Here is a 19,265-nt window from a genome sequence, read left to right on the forward strand (position 1 = left end):
TAATGTCTTAATTAATTAATTGCTTAATAACTTCAAGTGCTTTTGAAAACATTAATTGTTAATTGTAGCTGAGTCAGTATGTAATAGCAGGCTCCATAAAAGGTGCAAGTTATGAATTCACATTGCCAGCTCTGAGCTTCCATACAAAAGGTGCACATGCTGGGAACTGAAACTTGTGGGTCAGTTGACATCAAGGTATCTCTGTCTATTACACCCTATAGGACCTATAGGTACGTGTATCAACAATTCTCCCCCATAGACACTATTTGGTCATTTAAGCTTCATGCCGACAGTGTGAATCTGCAAGTTGATTTGCTGCCTGCATCTTCTAAAATGCTCATCTCTGTCCCGGAAAGAAAACCTCCCCGCCAAATTAAAATCGGTGTGAAAGTGCAAAGCTTCAGTCAACATTCTGGTAGTTCTCATTTCACCTCTGGACACGATGAGCAAAATCCAGATCTCTCATGTGATAATTGTACAAAAAAAGTCTGCGAAGTAAAACTTGGAGCTGCCACCTTCAGGCAAGTCCCTTCCTCCCAAAGGATATAATAAAGTCTGTAAATTGTTGAATTAACAATAAAAACAGTTAAGCTTTAATCTGATTCCACTCTTCCCAGACATTACTTTCAGCAGGTTCACCCACTCAACCAGCTCATTCCCCTTTGCATTTGAAGCTCTCCATCTGCAAGAGGTGCTGTGATTGGAAGAAGGAGCGGAGCTTGTAAAAGCAGATTCACAGAATCTGCCTGGAATTTGTTCCAGGGTCATTATTAGACGTAATCACACAAATTGAAAAAAAGAGTGTTCTTCAAATGCAAGGATTCTGAGTCATTGATAATAATCAAAATGTTTATCAGTATCAGTCACTAATGGCCAGCGACTTCAGACTGGAGAACAAGGGAAATTGCACGCGTGCTATACTTTTGAGTATTACCATCATCCTCTAATGATATTGGTTTATTTAACACACAAAAATTATCAGGGCTGATGCTGACCAAATGGATTATGCAGCAGGTATGTGCCTATGGCCAAGTGTTGCTTAAGCAGCGAGGGTAATATCATGGACTTGGATGCCTCTGGATGAACTTTAGCATATTCAGCGCCATCCAAACAGCAAAATTAGCACTGAGCAGAGGATCAGTCAAGTGTAGCTTACTTTGCAAAGTAAAGCAAAAGTAGTAATCCTGGCAGTAGCAAGCTTGTGAAGTGTGCACAAGAGGTGCACAATACGTATGCTGAGGTGAAACCCCAGGGCAGAAAGTCGCTGGAAATGCTAGAAATCACACAGCAGAAACTGGCCACTAAACATTCTGCCAAGAGTCACTGCTTAGAAGGCCCATGTTACAGCTCCATATCTTACTGTTAAAGAAAAGGGAAAACCAAACCAGAGTAGTGCTCTTTAAAAATTTGGGCTTTTTTTGAGTTTCCAAGGTCATATTCCAGTGTTTGTTTTTAAACTTAATCCTGTATTACACGAACAAACTGCATTAAACACTGGGAAGTTAAAATGATGTTAAAATTGGTGGTGGCACAGCACCCATTTCACCTCCATCTCCACTTCCAATATTCCATCTGACCAGTATCAGCATCTGCCCACCACATCACTTGTGTCCTAATTACCAGAGCTCAGGACTCGCCCTAGCCCATGTTTCCTTTCTTTAAAACAAAAATGAACTCATCACTGCCCTGCCAAATGCAAGTGTTGTAAATGTGATGCACCCATTCAGAACACTTAACATCTAGGTCATGCACTTGTTCAGACTTTACACAGCTCCAGGATTTTAGGGCAAATTGATGCCTGCCTGATCTACTCTAAGGAAGCATTTCACTAAATGAACATTGCCATATGAAGCTTCAGATGACAACTGTAGTTGATGCTGCAACAAATTGTACAGACAGACAATCTTGATTGTCCCAGTTCACAATAGCATTGCCTGCAAGCCTTGCTGAGTAACACACCATCCTGCTTTGGAGTCATCATGGAATGTAACAATGCAAAGGGAGGCCATTTGACCCTCGAGTCTGTGTGAACCCCTTGAGTCACGCGAGGGGACTGCTCTCTCCCCATTCTTCTGTACATTCCACCCCTTCTAGCCCTGCTCACAAAAGGGTGCGCTTCCTGAGGAATTTGAAGGAGGATGGCAAATCCATTTGCTCTGAAAAATTTTCATTCATTCTCAAGCTCACTCAGGAAAAAAAAAGGTACATCCTGCAACTGAGAAATTGCTGCATTCAGCTAAGGCTGCAGATTCAAGAATAACATTTCTGCCACCAGGGGTGTAAAGTTGTCACCTTTGTAGAGCAGCTGGGGAAAAGAGAGCACGTTGCCAGATTGTATGCTGAGGCCGTTTACGAAGGCTTCCTGGGAAAAGAAAGAGCCAGGCTATGGAAAACACACCCACAACGCCAAGAAATTTAGTGCTGAGCACAGCATAAGAAAGTGAGACTTAGTGCCAGTTAGCATGGTATGAGTGGGAGGTCTGACTGAGATCAATACTCTGGATATGGAAAGAGCTCTGCAGAGCAGGCCAAAGTCTCAAGAGGGAGGAAGGTGATGTATGAACTGCTTTCTCAAGCACTCAGTCACAGTATAAGGTCAAAGAGACTGCACACAGTTAATATTGAAATAAGGCAAACACATAGCACCTCGACAGGGGCTTGTGAAGGGAACACCATCAGATCATACACAGCTGGGATGATAGACAGGGAAAGCCTAGGATATGGACAGAGTATCTAATATCATTGGTTACAGCACTGGAGGACATTCTACCCATCAGATCAGTGCTGGATCTCTGAAGGAGCACGTTGTCCTATCGAGCTTAAGCTACACTTGTCCACAAACATTCATTCCCTCAACCATCAACACACAGTAGCAACGTGTACCATCTACAAGATGCATTGCAGGAATTCGCCAAGGCTCCTTCGACAGCACCTTCCAAACCCACGACTACTACCATCTTGAAGGACAAGGGCAGCAGATACATGAGAAAACCACCACGTAGAAGTTCCCTTCCAAACCACTCACTATCCTGGCTTGGAAATATATTGCTATTCCTTCACCATAGCTGGGTCAAAATCCTGGAACTCCCTTCCTAACAGCACTATGGGTACACCTTCACCACATGGACTGCAGTGGTTCAAGAAGGTAGCTCACCACCACCACCACCTCCTCCTCCTCCTCCTTCAGGGATGGGCAATAAATGCTGGCCCAGCCAGCGAAGCCCACATCCCATAAATGAATTTTTTAAAAAATGACCTTGTCAATGGAATATCCTGCCCATCCAATGGTATAAAAATTGTTGCAAAAAAATAAATAAATAAAAATAAAAGTGCTTAGCCAAGCAGCCTGGGTCAACTACTAGAAGGAAAGATCAGGGGGTTGACAACTCGCTGTTAATTTCTTGTAACACGTTTGCAACTACCGGCATTATTGCTAATGGGTGTAGGGAATTCTGTGACACCAGTCAGGAGTGTGATGAAATGCTCTCCACTTGGCTGGACGAGTGCAGCTCCAACAACACAAGAAGCTCAACACCTTCTACAACAAGGTAAACTGCGTTCTACCGAGCACTTCAAATGAAGCAGCTCAGGCCTTTTTTTGGCATGATGAATTTGTACTGCATGCGGTAGGTTTCAAATATCCCCATATTCACAAACTAAAGATACTGCAGAGCCTCTACAGGTTAGTGTAGGCAGCAAAAGTGGCCCCTTTAAAATCCCAAAGAATCTGTAAATGACCAATCCTGTTGTAGAGGCACACACACAATTTGTCACTGGCACACCTCAGGTAACATTTGGAGCACTCATCTGGAGGTCAGAGCCATGGCAGAGGAGCTAAACTTAGGTCAACCACAAGCCATCCATTGAAATGATTTTGTTTTGAAGATGAGATCAAGAGAAATTTGGAAGGAACACATCATAATTTCCAGCATCCTTCACATTGACCGAAACCTCATGTGTTGTCACGCACAATGTATATTCTGGGTGTAAAAGTCCTTTGGAGGTGCTTTTCTCTTTGAGAATGAAACACAACATTGATGGCATTAGTTACGTAGCCTGGACCATAAGTAAGCCAGTGACCTCGTGAGACTGAATGGCCACATCTTGCTACCACTTTGCTGAGGTGACAAATGTGACCAGTTTCCCTGCTCTCCTGTCCCACAGACTCAGGCATTACAGAGATGTCCCAGAGGCCCCCCCATTTCAGAGTCTGTGCTATAAACGTACTTTGGTCAACACCTTCAAACTGGACAGGTGATAAGCTGCTGGTCTTCATGCAGTAGGTGGCAGAGATGACATATACCCCCTATGTTGAGGTATACAATTCTAATGCACATCTCACCAAGGCCCTTGTGATTTTGTTACCTGTACATTGCATTCTATGCAGGGTAGGGCACGGTGTTGGGACATGTTCACGTCCTATGCTGCCCCTTCTCTTTTGTTGCCCCTCCTTCACCATAAAAAAGGCTTTACAACGATTTGCAATGGCTCTTCTGAAGAAACCATTCATGCACCAAGAGCTGGATGTTTGTTTACAAAGTCTGGAAATTGATTTTTGACACCCTTAAGGGCCATGATTGTAGGTGCCCTGCCAGTGTTGACAGCCAAAATACTAATGGTTTGGAAATCAAGTTGAGCATCTCTGGAAACTGTACCCAAATTGTTTTCACTTCCTAATAAGAGTAGAATATTGGCACCAATTCATTTTAGCTCAATGCAATAGACTGCATTCTTTTAAACAATCCAGAAATCAGATGATGTAATAAAGACATGTACCTTTTTATTATTTAATACCCTCCAGACTTCCCCCAGCTTCTTACTCCCCAACACGTGTCCACCGTACTATCAGAAATCCCCCAAAAGCAAAAGATGTTGAGAGGGGTGCTTTGTTTGCCTATTCAAGTTGATGTTCAGAAAATATAGGGAGATCAATTACACGACAAGGACAGATGAACACTCATTGCTGTCAGTGACAGTCTGCTGAGGGAAAGGGGTCCCACATTTGCTTAAATGAATACAAGAACCACTAAAATCAAATCAAGATTTTAAAGAGAAAATACTTGCATACTCTGATGAAACTTACTACCACAGAGTAGTAGAACAGATTGCAAACATTTAAGGGGAGCCTGAGGGGAATAGAGAAATACAGGCAGGTGGAAACAGTTCAGAGTGGGAGGGAACTCCTGAGGAGTTTAAAATCAGTGAACAGTTTTGCCAAAGGGCCTCCATTTTAGTGTTGACTCTTTACAATAAGTGACAGCACTTAAACAATTCAGCAGTTTGGGGCATCCTTTTATGGGGAGAGCCTGCACAAAAACACAAGCTGTTGATGTTTACACAACTTCTCACCAATGTCCAGAGCATCAGGAAAATATAAATACTCTCTGGAAATGATCAGCAGCTTCTTGAATCAGGGAACTAATTAAATGCTAAATTAATGAGGATTAATGTGATGAATTCTTGCACCAATGCAGATTCCCATTGATTCTTCAGTGTCTAAAATCATACATTAAAAAAGGCAGCTATTCGACCATTGAGGCTGTGCTGGCTCTTTAAAAGATCCAATTGATCCCATTCCTCTGCTCTCCCCCCAACCCCAGCCATTGTTCCAATTCAAGCTGATGTCCAATTCCTTTAGGGAAATCATTGCATGGGCTTCCAGCATCTTTCCAGGCAGTACATTCTCCACAATGTCTGACCGCATTGGCCTTGTTTTGTTGCAGCCACATTTGCTTCATCCGGATGGAAAGAGAAGAAAAAGCCTGAATGTCACAAGAAGCTTTGGAAAGAGCGGAGAGAGCCGGACATCGAGTGTTAATGTCAGTGGCCGAGCCCGAGCTCTCCACACAGCCTCATCGGACTAAAGCCCATTCGGCCCGTTTTTCCCTCCCTGAGAGTTTCCCCCCAATGAGAGTTCCCAAAGACATAAATTCCCAAACCCTGCCCGCTGGAGGGACAGGGGCTCCGGCGGCGCCTTAAATACCCATTGTCACGTGATGCCGCTCCGGGGCCCTCTCGCGAGGTTTGAGCCGGGTCACGCGGCCGTTGCCGGGGATCGGGAGGCGGCGGTTGGTTTTGGCGGTAAACTGAATGGCGCGCGCGGCGATCGAGAATCAAACGGGAGAGAAAAGGACCGAGGGCAAAATATAGAAATAGCGGCGGGGGTGGGGGGGGAGGGGAGAGAACTCGGGGGGGTGGGGGGGGAGGGGAGAGAACTCGGGGGGGTGGGGGGGGAGGGGAGAGAACTCGGGGGGGTGGGGGGGAGGGGAGAGAACTCGGGGAGGTGGGGGGAGGGGAGAGAACTCGGGGAGGGGGGGGAAGAGAGAGAGAACTCGGGGGGAGGGGGGGGAAGAGAGAGAGAACTCGGGGGGGAGGGGGGGGAAGAGTGAGAGAACTCGGGGAGGGGGGGGGGGAAGAGAGAGAGAACTCGGGGAGGGGGGGGGGGAAGAGAGAGAGAACTCGGGGTGGGGGTGGGGGGAGAGAGAGAACTCGGGGTGGGGGGGGAAGAGAGCTGGGGGGGGGAAGAGAGCTGGTGGGGGGGAAGAGAGCTGGGGGGGGGAAGAGAGCTGGGGGGGTGAGAGAGGGCTGGGGGGAGCGGAGAGAGAGAGAGCTGGGAGGGAGAGAGAGCTGGGGGGGAGGGAGAAAGCTGGAGAGGAGGGGAGCTGGGGGTGGGGAGAGCTGGTGGGGGAGAAGGGGAGCTCGGGTGGGGGGTACAGCTGGAGGGGGAGGAGGGGAGCTGGGAGGGAGGAGGGGAGCTGGGAGGGAGGAGGGGAGCTCGGGGGGGCGTGGCGAAGTGCTGGGGGGGAGGAGGGAGCGGGGGAGGGGAGAGCTCGGGGGAGAGGAGGAGGGGAGGGGAGGAGGGGGAGCTCAGGGGGTAGGGGGAGGAGGAGAGCTGGGGGGGGAAGGGGAGCTCGGAGGGGGAGAGAGAGCTCTGCGGGGGGAGGAGAGAGAGTGAGCTCGGGGGGAAGGGGGCGGGGGGGTGGAGAGCTCGGGGGGTTGTGGGAAGAGGGGAGCTTGTTGGGGGGTGTGGGAGGAGGGGAGCTCGGGTGGAGGGGAGGGGATCTTGGGTGGGGCGGGGGGAAGGGGAGCTCGGGGGGGGTGTGGTTGGCGGGGGGGAGAGAGAGCTCGGCGCGGGGGGGGAGGAGAACTCTGGGGGGTGGAGGGAGAGAGGGAGCGCAGGGGGCTGGGAAGGGGAGCTCGGGGTTGGGGGAAGAGAGCTCGGAGGGGAAGACGGGGGTGTGGTGGGGGGGGAGAGAGAACTCCGGGGCGGGAGACTGGGGGGTGGGGGAGGGGGGGGAGCAAGTTGGTGGGCGGCGGCGGCGGGGAGGGGGCTGGAGTCACAAGCTATTGGGGAATGAAAGGAAAACCGTCATTAGGAAAATTAGAGTTTGTGGGAGCTGGAAAAAGGCTGGGTGGGCGGAAAGAAACGAGTGGAGGAAAATCCGGGTCCAGCTCAGTGTTCAGAAGCTCATCTTGGGGTCAAGATTTCTTGTCAATAAAGGAGCTCAGATTTCGACAGATGCCAGGGATGGAAACAGTGGTCAGGAAACGGAGTTTCTCCCATGACCCAGGACAGTGGCTCCAACAGGGGGACAAACATCGATGGATGTCCCGCTCATTGTTTCTCTGATCACCATCAGAAAGATCCATTATTATTAGTCGGATCTGCAAGGCTTTCGGACAAAGTAAAATCCCATCGATTTGAACAAAATGTCGACGGCCAGTGGATTAATTTAAAAATGAGGAAGTTAGTGGGAAGGTAAGAAGTCAGCCACATCTATTTTGCTGGGTGGTAGCTGTTGAGCGGGTTCCACGAGAAGCCTGTTAAAGTGGACAGTACGAATAAGCATGTCCGGAGAAAGAGGTCAGCCAAGGCCATTCTCCACTGTCAGCAGCACATTGCATAAAGCAGTTTATCTGTAAAGTGATAGAAGGGAAGAAATAGTTCCAATTTATATCAACCTTACTATAAAGCATTTTGTCTAAATGTGATATGCGATGACACAAAGGCCAACAATTCAAGTATGAACACCGAGCCTGAGGATATCATTGATCCTTTCAGCTTTTCTCTCACTGCCGAGTGACGCAGATTGAAATATATTCATGGGCTGAATCTTCCCCCCCGTCGGGGGTGGGGGAGTTGTGCAGGGGCCGGCGTGAACCCAATTGACGCCCCCAATCGAGGGCGAGTTGCCATTTTATGTGGGTGGGCCAATTAAGGCCCGGGCAGCGTGATGCTCGCTCGCAATCGCTGAGAGCTACCTGTGTGGTGGGGGGGGGATTCCCTGAGCCATTCCCTGAGTGGGTGGGGGGACATTCCCCTTGATCTCTCAAGTGCTCTTCCGTATCATTGATTAGCCTTTTAAACACCGCCTGTAACACGTAATGCTGATTCCTCACCTTTCGTAAGTCACCTTCAAACTTTGTCAGACTTTTGGGAAGGTGGGGAATTGGGGCCTGCTTAGGTTCGTCATAGTGTTCCAGGGCATGGTGGAGTGTGTCGGAGGCGTTGACTGAGACCTGACCCCTTTGTTGGACGTACATTATTCACACGTGTCCGATACTAACTGGGGGCCGGGGTTCCCTTGTATCCTGAGCGGGTGTGATGGTTTCCTCTGTGGGTAATTTCTAATATACAACCCTCCGTTCGGTTGTACCCGCATTTGTCCTGCACCCCCCCCCCGTTCCAACTGGATGGGAGCTAATTGTGAGGCTACCTTTCCTCCTGCAGCCGCTCAGTGATTCCCCGTGTATGCCCTCATTCTTGCGTATGGCATGCATATCTATGGGGTAGTACCGGAGGGAGTCATTGTCTCGGATTAACCCAATGTTCTCCACTTGGTACTGAGGGTGTGGGCCCGTGTCTGCTGTGACTGAGGGGATTGCCCATACCTATCACGTTCATTTGGTTTGAGGTGCACTTCTGAATCACCGCATACACCCTGGTCACTCCTTTCAATGTACATGCGTCGATGACGCCTGGGTTCTTGGCCATCCCCCACAACCGGGCACTGTTGATCCAGCCCGGTACCTCCCCCCTTTGGATCTGGCCCAGATTGTGTCTTAATTGCCCGATCAGCCACTGGCCGTAAGCTGGCTTTTTTAGGTGCTGCCCTCTTGTCGTTCCTCCCTTTCTGTTAATTGGCTGGTGGCTTTAGCATGGGTCTCTATAACGTGTACGCTTTCCAATACAGATGCCACACTCTTGCCCCCTAGGGCCGCTGCCGTTTCACCACCCCTCGCTACTCTTATGAGCAAGCTGCCTCATGATCCCTTTAAGATTCGTGACCTCGGAGTTGATTCCTTGAATGTCGAGAGAGTTTACCAGGGAAGTCCCTGTGTTCACCCTTGTCAGTACATTGTTAACTAACTGTCGCGGAAATCGGAGTGAACACTCAGACCCAGGAGGTTTGTCTCGGAAGCCTTTATTAATCGTGATATCACGGAGAGCCCAGTAGCATACAAGCACACTCTGAGGAAGCATCAGAGCACACACATATTTATAGTAGAGGTTGTACATATCAAAGAGCTTGAAGGTGATAAGACTGTCTAACTTTCAATGATCAATTACATTGAGAATCATTGTCACACAATTAGTCTATTCTAAGTTTATGACTATACAGGATATTAGGGGAAGCTCACGTACTAATAAAAAGTGAGACAGAGAATAGATAACCATGCTTGACCTTATCTTTAGTGCTAGGCGGTGTACACTCTAGAGAACAGATGACCATTGCTTGATCCTGTCTCCTTGTGTTAGGGGCAGACATCCCAGCCCCGTCTTAATGACTCCAGGAAGCCTGCCCATGACACTCCCTTTCTCCCCTCCTGCTCAATTAGCTGGCAGCTGCAGGTGTACCTGCTAGAACAAAAGAGGGAACTGTGCTGTAGTATTCCACGATGGTGCTAACGAGAGAGGGAACAGTGCTGTAGTATTCCACGATGGTGCTAACGAGAGAGGGAACAGTGCTGTAGTATTCCACGATGGTGCTAACTGTTTAACCCTTAGTTGACCTGTAGATGTATTTTATTCTTCCACACTAACTCTCTCTTCTGGCGGTGGAAAGCAGGATGTCCCCTGAATCTAGTGGCACCCGTGGCGTCGGCCGCCTGATTAATCACAGCCTTACTCAGTAATTTGTATAGTTTTCGTAGAGGTGCTTGGTTACTGCAATACTCAGGCAGTCGCATACCTGCCAGGTTCACAATTACTTGTACAATTTCATGTTTAAAATTATCATACAAGAGTTCACCGTCCGTATACAGTAGCAGTCCATTCTGTGGCCCAGGGGTCATGTCTGGGCAAGATAGTCTCTTTGGTGTCGTCGCGTCCTGTGATAGCGGGGTGGTGTCGGTCCGGGGATCCGCCGTTGCAGTCAACTCTCCGTGTTTGGCCCTCAAGATCCAATGCCAGGTATCTGTCATTCCCAAGTCCTCCTTGTGAAGGTAAATTGCGAAAAATCTCTCACACACTGTATCTGGACCTGTGCCCCCTTCGCACATGTCCAGGGTCCGTCCGAACCATCGCTGATCTGGAAGCATAGTGGACCCTCATTTTTCCATCGGAGTTCCGTTCCCGAATGCGAGCTCTGCCCTAGGCTCTCACCATCGCTCGTTCCAATGGATAGTTGCGTAAGCCCGGTGCCACACTTGAAGAGCATTGACCTTTCCGTTGTGACATTCACACCTTTCACGCAATATCCGTCGCTGACATTCTTGTAGTATAAGCCCATACCGGCCACTGCTTCACGGTTTACATTCTGTATGCCGGTGGCTGCGATAGCCAGGGCCCTGGTAATGATCATGGACACCCAGCTTTTTTCCATCTTGGCGTGGAGGTTACCCGGTTATTGTTATTTCTGTAATGAAGCACACTGCTGGTGATCACCAGGGTTTAGGTTGGATATAAGAGGCAGCTTTCTCCTTTACGTCCCTCCTTGTGCACAGCCCACGGTGACCCTGCCCGTAGTTGAGGATTCCCCCTTTTGTCTTTCAGATGGCCAGTCCTCCAGATCGGGAATGAATCCTAAACCACTTGGCTAACACAGTACGGACTGCTCGTTGCCCGTTTTCCCCCCGCTGCCTGGTAATTTAGTCTTTCTTACTTACATCATACCTTTTCAGTTGCGACCAGTGTTTCCACCTAGCTTTTCCCTTCATATCGGCGCAGGCACGTGAATAATTCCGTACGGTCCAGTCCATTTTGGGGCAAAACCTGGTTGGCTAGGGGTGATTTGAACAAACACCATGTCTCCGACCTCAGCCGGTGGTGACGGGGGTCCCCCTTTTGTCCTCTCTTCTAAATCCCTGATAGCCTGTTGGTCCTTCACTTCCTGTTGTAATTCCTTTAGCTGTCCATCCAATTGCTTAATATCGTTTTTAATTTTATCTCTGATGGGTCCCATATCCTCACTTCCGGTGGCTCTGCCCTCTGGCAAGCGCATTGCCCTCCCGGTCATCCACTCATAAGGGGTTAAACCAGTTGTCCTGTTGGGGGTAGCCCTCAGTCGCATCAATATGCGGGGGAGCACATCCACCCATCCCCTACTAGTTGCTGTGTTTGCCATTGCAATAGCATTTTTTAACGTGCGGTTCATACATTCTTCCATTCCTGAGCTTTGTGGATGGTCAGGTACGTGAAATTTCTGTTTTACTCCGAGCAGCTCACACGTCCTTTTCATAATACTGTCCGTAAAATGCGCTCCTTGATCCGAATCTATCTGTAAAGGGATTCCCCACCTTGGTACTACTTCAAAAGCGAGGATCTTTGTGGCCGTGGTGGCGTTGCAGTCCCTGGTGGGGAAAGCTCTAGTGAACCTCCAGTGCACCTACACCCCCGTAGTTACAATATGCCTCAAACTTCCAATTGCCATATTCATGGGCACTCTCGCCCTTTTCTTGTTTTACTCCAGTCACTGTATTCCAATTAACTGGGGCTTGCCCTAAGACTTGTGCCATTTCTGCTCTAAAGGCTCGGAAATCAGCTTGCTGCTGTGCCTGGTCTGCAGCGATATCATTACACCAGGTTCCGTCCTGATACGCTCGCCGCAGCCGTCCCCAAAACGCCTCAGGTAGTTTTATCCGGACTAACCCGCGAACGTCCCTGTTATGGAGACGGTGGCATTGCCTTATTTCCCTCAATTTTTGCCAAAACGACTCATTCCGTGTCTAGGTTTTAGTTGGGGTAATTTATTTCCAATAGCTTCATAGTGTCGCTAGGTGACAGGGACACATACGTGGTTCTCAGTTGCGCCAGGAACCCCCCGTTATAGCTCTCTGTCCGTGTATTGGCGCCTGGGCCGGCTGCCCATTTTGTGCCGGTACGGCCGCTTGAGCTGGTCTGCCTGGTTGTCCGGACACCGGGGGCACATGCTCTATCTTAATTGGGGCCACGGGTTATGGGGGTGGTGATTCCCAACCTGCTTCCCGTTGTTCCTCATATCCTGCTGCCTGTTGCACCAGCCCGTTCCAATCTATATTATCTGCGTATTGTGCAGCTACTGGTGGCTGTGGTAAAGCTGCCGAAACTGACATGAGATTTTTTGCCGGTACCAGCTCTTCATTTTGGGATTTGTTGGCCAACATTCGATTGACTCGGCCTTTTGGCTAAGATAAAGTGTAGTCGTGAAGCGATGGCTATAACCAGTCGAGCCCCATATGATGGGGTACGTAACACTGTTCGGGTGACGGTGAAGGGCAGCGAAGGAGGAGCACCCATGGATCGGGCCGCCTTCATCAAGCGGATCCTGTTGAAGGCATGTGGATTTGAAGCGGAGGAGATCTACTCCCTGCAAGACTTCCCAAGCGCTGGACATTTCGATGTGACTTTCAAGCGAGTGGCAGCTTGCGTCACGTTCCTGAAGGTGTTCGAGGAGAACAGAGACCAGCCGGAGATGAAGATCCTGACGGTGGAGCCGCTCTTTGCTCCGCCGTTGCAACGGGACCATGTGGTGACGGTGCGTCTCTGTAACCCCTACGACCCTGTCGCCGACGTGTTCACCTTCCTCGCCAGGTACGTCAACAAAGTTGGGAGCTCCAGCGAGGATAGAGACGCCTTCAGGATTTGGACATGCAAACGCCAGGTTAAGGTCACGCTCAAGACCCCGACGGTAAGGGAACCATCTTCCACCCTCCTTCCAGCTTCGCTATCGGGAGAAGCCATGGCTACTTTGTTTACGCTGGGCAACCCAAACTTTGTTGCTCATGCGGCAAGTCTGGTCATGTGGCGGCCAACTGCATCGGCGCCCTCTGCAAGAACTGCAAACAGGAAGGGCACCAGACAAAGGATTGCAAACAGACTAAGAGCTGCAACCTGTGTGGCGAGGCAGCTCACCTCTACAGGACCTGCCCCAAACGCTGCCTCAATTATGCACAGGCAGCCAAAGCCAAAGAGGGGGAAGCAGCAGAAATGCTTCGAGTCACCACTACCAAGGACACTTGCAACACTCCAACCACCATGGCCCCCAGTGAAAACAAGGGGACAAAGGAGGACACAGGGAGAGACAAGGTGGAGGAAAAGATTGAGGCAGCAGACAACCGATCAACAGCACTGCCCCCTGAACCTCCCACTCCTCAGGAGAGCGAATCAATGGAGGAGGAGGAAGCAGCGGAAAATCAGCAGGGGGAGTGGCAGCTGGTGAAGAGAGCCAAAAGGAAGAAGGGACCAAGCCACTTCCCAGACAAGAGGCAAGAGGCGTCTCCCATCCGACACGGATAACAAGGGCAGCTGCTCTTCGGACGAAGAAGTGCCTGGGCGACACCTGCAGAAGAAGCGGCAAAGCTCTAGGGAGTTGGAGGACGAGACACCTGAGCTCCAGAACATTGGAGACAATGAGGAGACCAGCGCACCCCAACTTTGCCCACAACCCGAAGAGGCCAGCGCATCCCAGCCCCAGGAATCTGGGAGCAGTGAGGCGCTCAGCGCACCCCAGCTCCGGGAAGCCGGGAGTAGCAACGCCCCAGAGAGGGAGAGGATTGGAGAAGCTTCTCCAACAGAGGACATTTCAAATCCCATTCTCTGCACGAACCCCAGATGCCACCTGAGCAGAACATTGCCAATGGGGATGTTCAGGACAGTTTCCTCAGCCCATCCAAAGTGAGGCAATTTGTAAACACTATGGGTATGCAGGAGCAGACCAAAGGCCTGGGACTCTCAGAGGCAACAGGTTTGGTAAGAGACTAAATGCTTTAAAATGGGTGTAAAGATGGTATCCATAAATGTGCATAGCATTAAATCAACTACGCGATGTGTGGCGACCTTGGATTACCTTGCCAAGGTCAAAGCTGACCTGTTGTTTCTGCAGGAGTGTGCGATACCGCACCTCAGCTACTACAGACAATGGTCACGGTGGTGGTCATACGGGCCATCGATCTGATCGGACGGATACGACTCTCGTTCCTCCGGCCTGGGTATTCTGCTGCGGGGAGGCAACTTCACTGTCTCCGAGGTTAAGGAGGTCATGGGTGGGTGCCTCCTCGTAGCAAAAGTAATGTACAAGAATGCTCCACTCCGGTTAATTAACGTGTATGCCCCGGCACAAAAGACCGCCCGGCTGGCGGTTTTTCAGCAGCTCCCACTGCTGTTGGTGACGTCCAGGCCGGTCATTGTGGGCGGTGACTTCAACTGCAACATCGATGCGGCTGGACGATCCGGCAGGGCCGACAGAAGGTTGGACGCTACGTCCAGATCCCTGATGGAAACAGTTAAGGATGCCAAGCTGCACGACGTCTTCAGCAACCCTGCAGACTGAGCACAGCATAGATACACCCGGTCGCGACCAGACGGGTCCATCCGTTTCAGGATAGACTTACTGTTTGTGTCCCGCGCATTCGCAGTCAGATCCACCGATGTCAAGCCGGTGTTCTTCTCTGACCACTGCCTCCTACTGGTTGACTGTCACTTAGAGGAAGACCAGAGGGTGGGCAGGGGGGCATGGAAGCTAAACGTGCAACTGCTGACCCCAGAGAACATTGAGGAGCTCAAGAGGGATTACAAAGGTTGGAGAACCATGAAACCCCTCTTTGAGTCCCTGACACATTGGTGGGAAGCGATCAAGGGAAACATCAAGAGGTTTTTCATCGTCAAAGGCACCCAGAAAGCTAGAAAGGAACAGAGGGAAATGTCCCGACTCCTGAAATACATGCAGAATCTGCTCCGGCTGCAGTCGGTGGGGGTCGATGTCAAGGAGGAACTCTAAGAGGTGAAGAGCCAGCAAGCCTAGCCCTTTGCCTCCAAGAACATCTTCCATTCCGGAGCGCGCTCCGTGGAGCAGGATGAGACGTGCTCACGTTTCTTCTTCGAAAAGGTACAGAGAGAGAGCTCTGTGATCAGCAGCCTGAAGGAAGAAGACGGCTCAGTAAAGTCAGCGCAGTCCGACATTTTGAGGATCAGCAAATCGTTTTATGCCGGATTGTATGACGTGAAGCCCACGGGCAGCACGGCCTCCCAGTCCTTCTTGTCCTCTATCACGGAGGTCTTAGTCGACAGTACACGGGAGAGGCTTGACAAACCGCGAACTCCTGACGAACTGACTTAGGCCCTTGAGTCCTTCGAGAAGAGTAAATCTCCCCAGAAGCGACGGCTTGCCGGTGGAGTTGTATTGGGCTCTGTGGGACTGGAAGGGCCCAGACCTACTAGAAGTGTACGAGAGTATGCTCCTGGCCGGCAGCATGTCAGAATCCATGAGGAAAGGCATCATCACCCTCATCTACAAGCACAAGGAAGAAAGGGAGGAAATTAGAATTTGGCGACCCATTTCACTGTTGAATGTGGACTATAAGATTCTGTCCAAGGTCATCGCCAATCGGGTCGAATCCGCTCTGGAATTGGTGATACACCATGACCAGACCTGCACTGTGTCGGGCAGGAAGATCTCTGACAGCCTGGCGCTGCTCAGGGATACGATTGCCTATGTGCAGGATAGGGGTGTGGACATTTGCCTCATCAGCCTGGATCAGGAGAAGGCCTTTGACAGAATATCGCACACCTACGTGGTGGATGTGCTTTCCAAAATGGGGTTTGGGGAGGGAATTCGATATTGGATCCAACTGCTCTACACTAACATCAGTAGCGCAGTCTCAGTCAATGGGTGGGAAACAGATAGCTTTCCGATTAAATCTGGAGTCAGGCAGGGCTGACCTCTCTCGCCTGTTCTTTTCGTGTGTTGCATAGAACCCTTGGCCGAGTCCATCAGGAAGGATCCGGGCATAAGAGGAGTGACGATCCCAGGCAGTGGAGGCACTCAGGTAAAAGCCTCCCTGTACATGGACGACGTCGTCGTCTTCTGCTCGGATCCGCTGTCGGTGCGCAGACTGATCCACATTTGCGACCAGTTCGAACTGGCCTCGGGAGCCAAGGTAAATCGTGGGAAGAGCGAGGCCATGTTCTTTGGGAACTGGGCTGACCGATCCTTTGTCCCCTTCACTGTCAGGGCTGACGGCCTGAAGGTGCTGGGGATATGGTTCGGAGGGACCAGGGCATGAGTTAGAAACTGGAAGGAGCGAGTGTCTATGGTGAAAAGGAAACTGGGCATGTGGGAGCGACGCTCCCTCTCCATTGCGGGTAAGAACCTGGTCATCAGGTGTGAGGCACTCTCGCTGTTGCTGTACGTGGCGCAGGTCTGGCCCATTCCACACTCCTGCGTGGTGGCGATCACTCGAGCCATCTTCCGCTTTATCTGGAGGTCAAAAATGGATCGTGTCCGCAGAGACGCGATGTACAAGCCTCTAGATAAAGGGGAAAAAAACGTGCCCAACATCGCCCTCATACTGATGGCCACCTTTGTGTGTGGCTGCATCAAGCGGTGCGTAGACCCTCAGTACGCAAACACCAAGTGTCACTACGTGCTGAGGTTCTACCTGTCCCCGGTGTTGCGAAGGATGGGTCTGGCCACGCTGCCGCGGAACGCTCCAAGTAGTTGGACCGTGCCGTACCACCTGTCCCTGGTGGAAAAATTTATGCAGAAAAACACCTTTGACCACAAGTCCATCAGGCAGTGGTCAGCACGTAACGTCTTAGATGCCCTGAGGGAAAAGGAGAGGGTGGACCCTGTGGGATGGTTCCCCGAGCAGACTGTCAAAGTCAGGAGTCTCACCCCCTTGGCATGTTGCCCTCGAGGTGGCTGTGGTCGGTATGAGACCGTTGTTCACATCCTTGTAGTTGGTGCCTTTGCAAAGAAGATCTGGAGAGAGATGCAGTGGTTTCTGTCGAGGTTCATCCCGAGCAGTTCTGTGACACAGGACTCTGTGCTCTACGGGCTGTTCCCAGCGACACACACCGAGACAAACATCAACTGCAGCTGGAGGATCATCAACTCGGTGAAAGACGCGCTTTGGTCTGCCCGAAACTTGTTGGTCTTCCAGCGCAAAGAGTTGTCCCCGACCGAGTGTTGCGGACTGGCACATTCCAAGGCCGAGGACTACGTGCTGAGGGACGCACTAAAGCTTGGGGCAGCTGCTGCAAAAGCGCAATGGGGAAGGGCCGCTGTCTAAGACCTTTCTGCCACAGCGCACCGAGAGACTGGGAACTGTTTAGAGCCCCTCGGGCTGTACAGCTCAAAGTGAAAGCCTGTAAATGATTGTAATATTGTTTGTACTGATGCACCTGGTGATACATTTTGTTAAAGTTGAACCGGATTGTACCCTTGTAATGGTGTTTTTGAAATTGTTTGGAATGTGGTTGAAGATATTTTATGAATAAAGTATATTTTTGCAAAAAAAAAAGGTTCTCCCAGGACGATGCTAGCCCATTGCACTTCGGGTGTGCTGACGCCTGCGATGTCCCCAAATGCGGGATACTCGACTGTAAAATTTGTGGTAGTGGGGGACTGCGTTTGCGCTCTCCCCGATTCACAATTCAAAAAATAGATTTCATCATATCTTTCATTTTCTCTTCTATTTCCTGTCAGCAACCTTTTCTGAAAAAAGAAATATATAACCCCCAATGTGTGCTCTTCAAAATCTATACTGGACTGGTTATTTAGCTTTTTCTTTCCTCCTCGCAAATATTATCCAACCCCCATTCTTTTCCTCCCTGTCATTATCAGCCGACAATTATTCCATCTATGCATCATTTTCGCCAGACCGTTTGTTTCGTGGCCGCCAAATTACTCGCGCCATTTTTAACCCCGCGTTTGCCCACTCAAAAATCTCTCTCAAACAACCCCCATCTAACACCCAACCCACCATCACAACAGTCCCCGCACTCCCAGCACCGCCCCACCCCCTATCTATCTGGATGTCTGTATAAATACAAACTCATATCAGCTATTAACTCATATGCATTCACCATTTTAAACATGTAGCAGCGACCCCTCACTATTTCAAACATGAACAAGCACCCTGTCCCCATGTTCATTCTAATTATCCCCCTCCGAAACGAACAGCAGCCTCCCACCCCCTCTGTATAATCTCCCCCTTAATCAGCCCCCTGTGTGACTCCTACCTTCTGAAACTCCTGCCCCCTCTCCCCATGTGTAAAAGTCTTTCCCTGCCCCTTCTGCAGCTCACTTGCCCTGCTGTAGGCCCATCAATTCACCTGTGATTATTCCTTGAAGGCTTAAATAGCGCAAAGCGAAGAAATAAACAGAAAGAAAACTGGAGAAAGGCAGATAGAAATCTAAACCCTCAGTAAAATGACCACCGGGAATCCCGTTTAACCGTCAGAATGATCGCACAGCCCAAAATACACGCATTGTCCCTGAATTATAACAAGATTTTAGGCAGCTTCACTTTAGGACTTTTCATTTCCTCTTGTGGGGCTCCTGTTCCTCACACACTGGAGGCTAACATGTAAGTTTTGGATTGCAAGGCTGGGCTACTTTAACCCCAGGATTTTCTTTTTGAAACTCCAGGCCCGCAGTCCAACAGGAACTGGTTAACCGGAGCCACCGAAAACCAGGGTCCCGGAGAGGAAATTAAATCTCAGGGTAAGAAACGGACACAAACTCACGTGGGCCCATGGGGCACGGCCTTGGAGAAGGTCTCAGGAAACTCCTGAAGAAGAAGAGTCCTTGTCCCAGTCTGGATCTTCAGATTGCAGGTTTCAAAATAAAAATTCTTTGAGGGGTGGGGGAGAAAATTAATTCCATTAAAACAGAGAGCAAAGAACATTTTCAAACAAAATAACGCAAGAGCCAATGATTCACTCTCAGTTACAACTCAGCAACATCCAAATACAAACAAGTCAAAGAGTTATAAAGCAGATTGAGACAGAGGGAACACACACGCACATTAAACCAGAGTGGGGACTAGCTCCGCACTCTGGA

The 19,265-nt window shown here is 50.0% G+C and overlaps 1 protein-coding gene and 1 non-coding gene across 2 annotated transcripts in view; both read left to right on the top strand.

Moving 5' to 3' along the window:
- Positions 1 to 19,265, top strand: part of LOC144668732 (uncharacterized) — a 434,727-nt gene that overhangs the window by 88,602 nt on the left and 326,860 nt on the right. The gene's annotated exons all lie outside the window — the stretch shown is intronic.
- On the top strand, positions 17,684 to 17,846 carry LOC144669228 (U1 spliceosomal RNA). The gene has a single exon (XR_013573644.1). It is a non-coding gene; the product is annotated as a U1 spliceosomal RNA (small nuclear RNA).

Source organism: Cetorhinus maximus, chromosome 28 (genome assembly GCF_964194155.1).
Source record: "Cetorhinus maximus chromosome 28, sCetMax3.hap1.1, whole genome shotgun sequence".
NCBI classification, from domain to species: domain Eukaryota; kingdom Metazoa; phylum Chordata; class Chondrichthyes; order Lamniformes; family Cetorhinidae; genus Cetorhinus; species Cetorhinus maximus.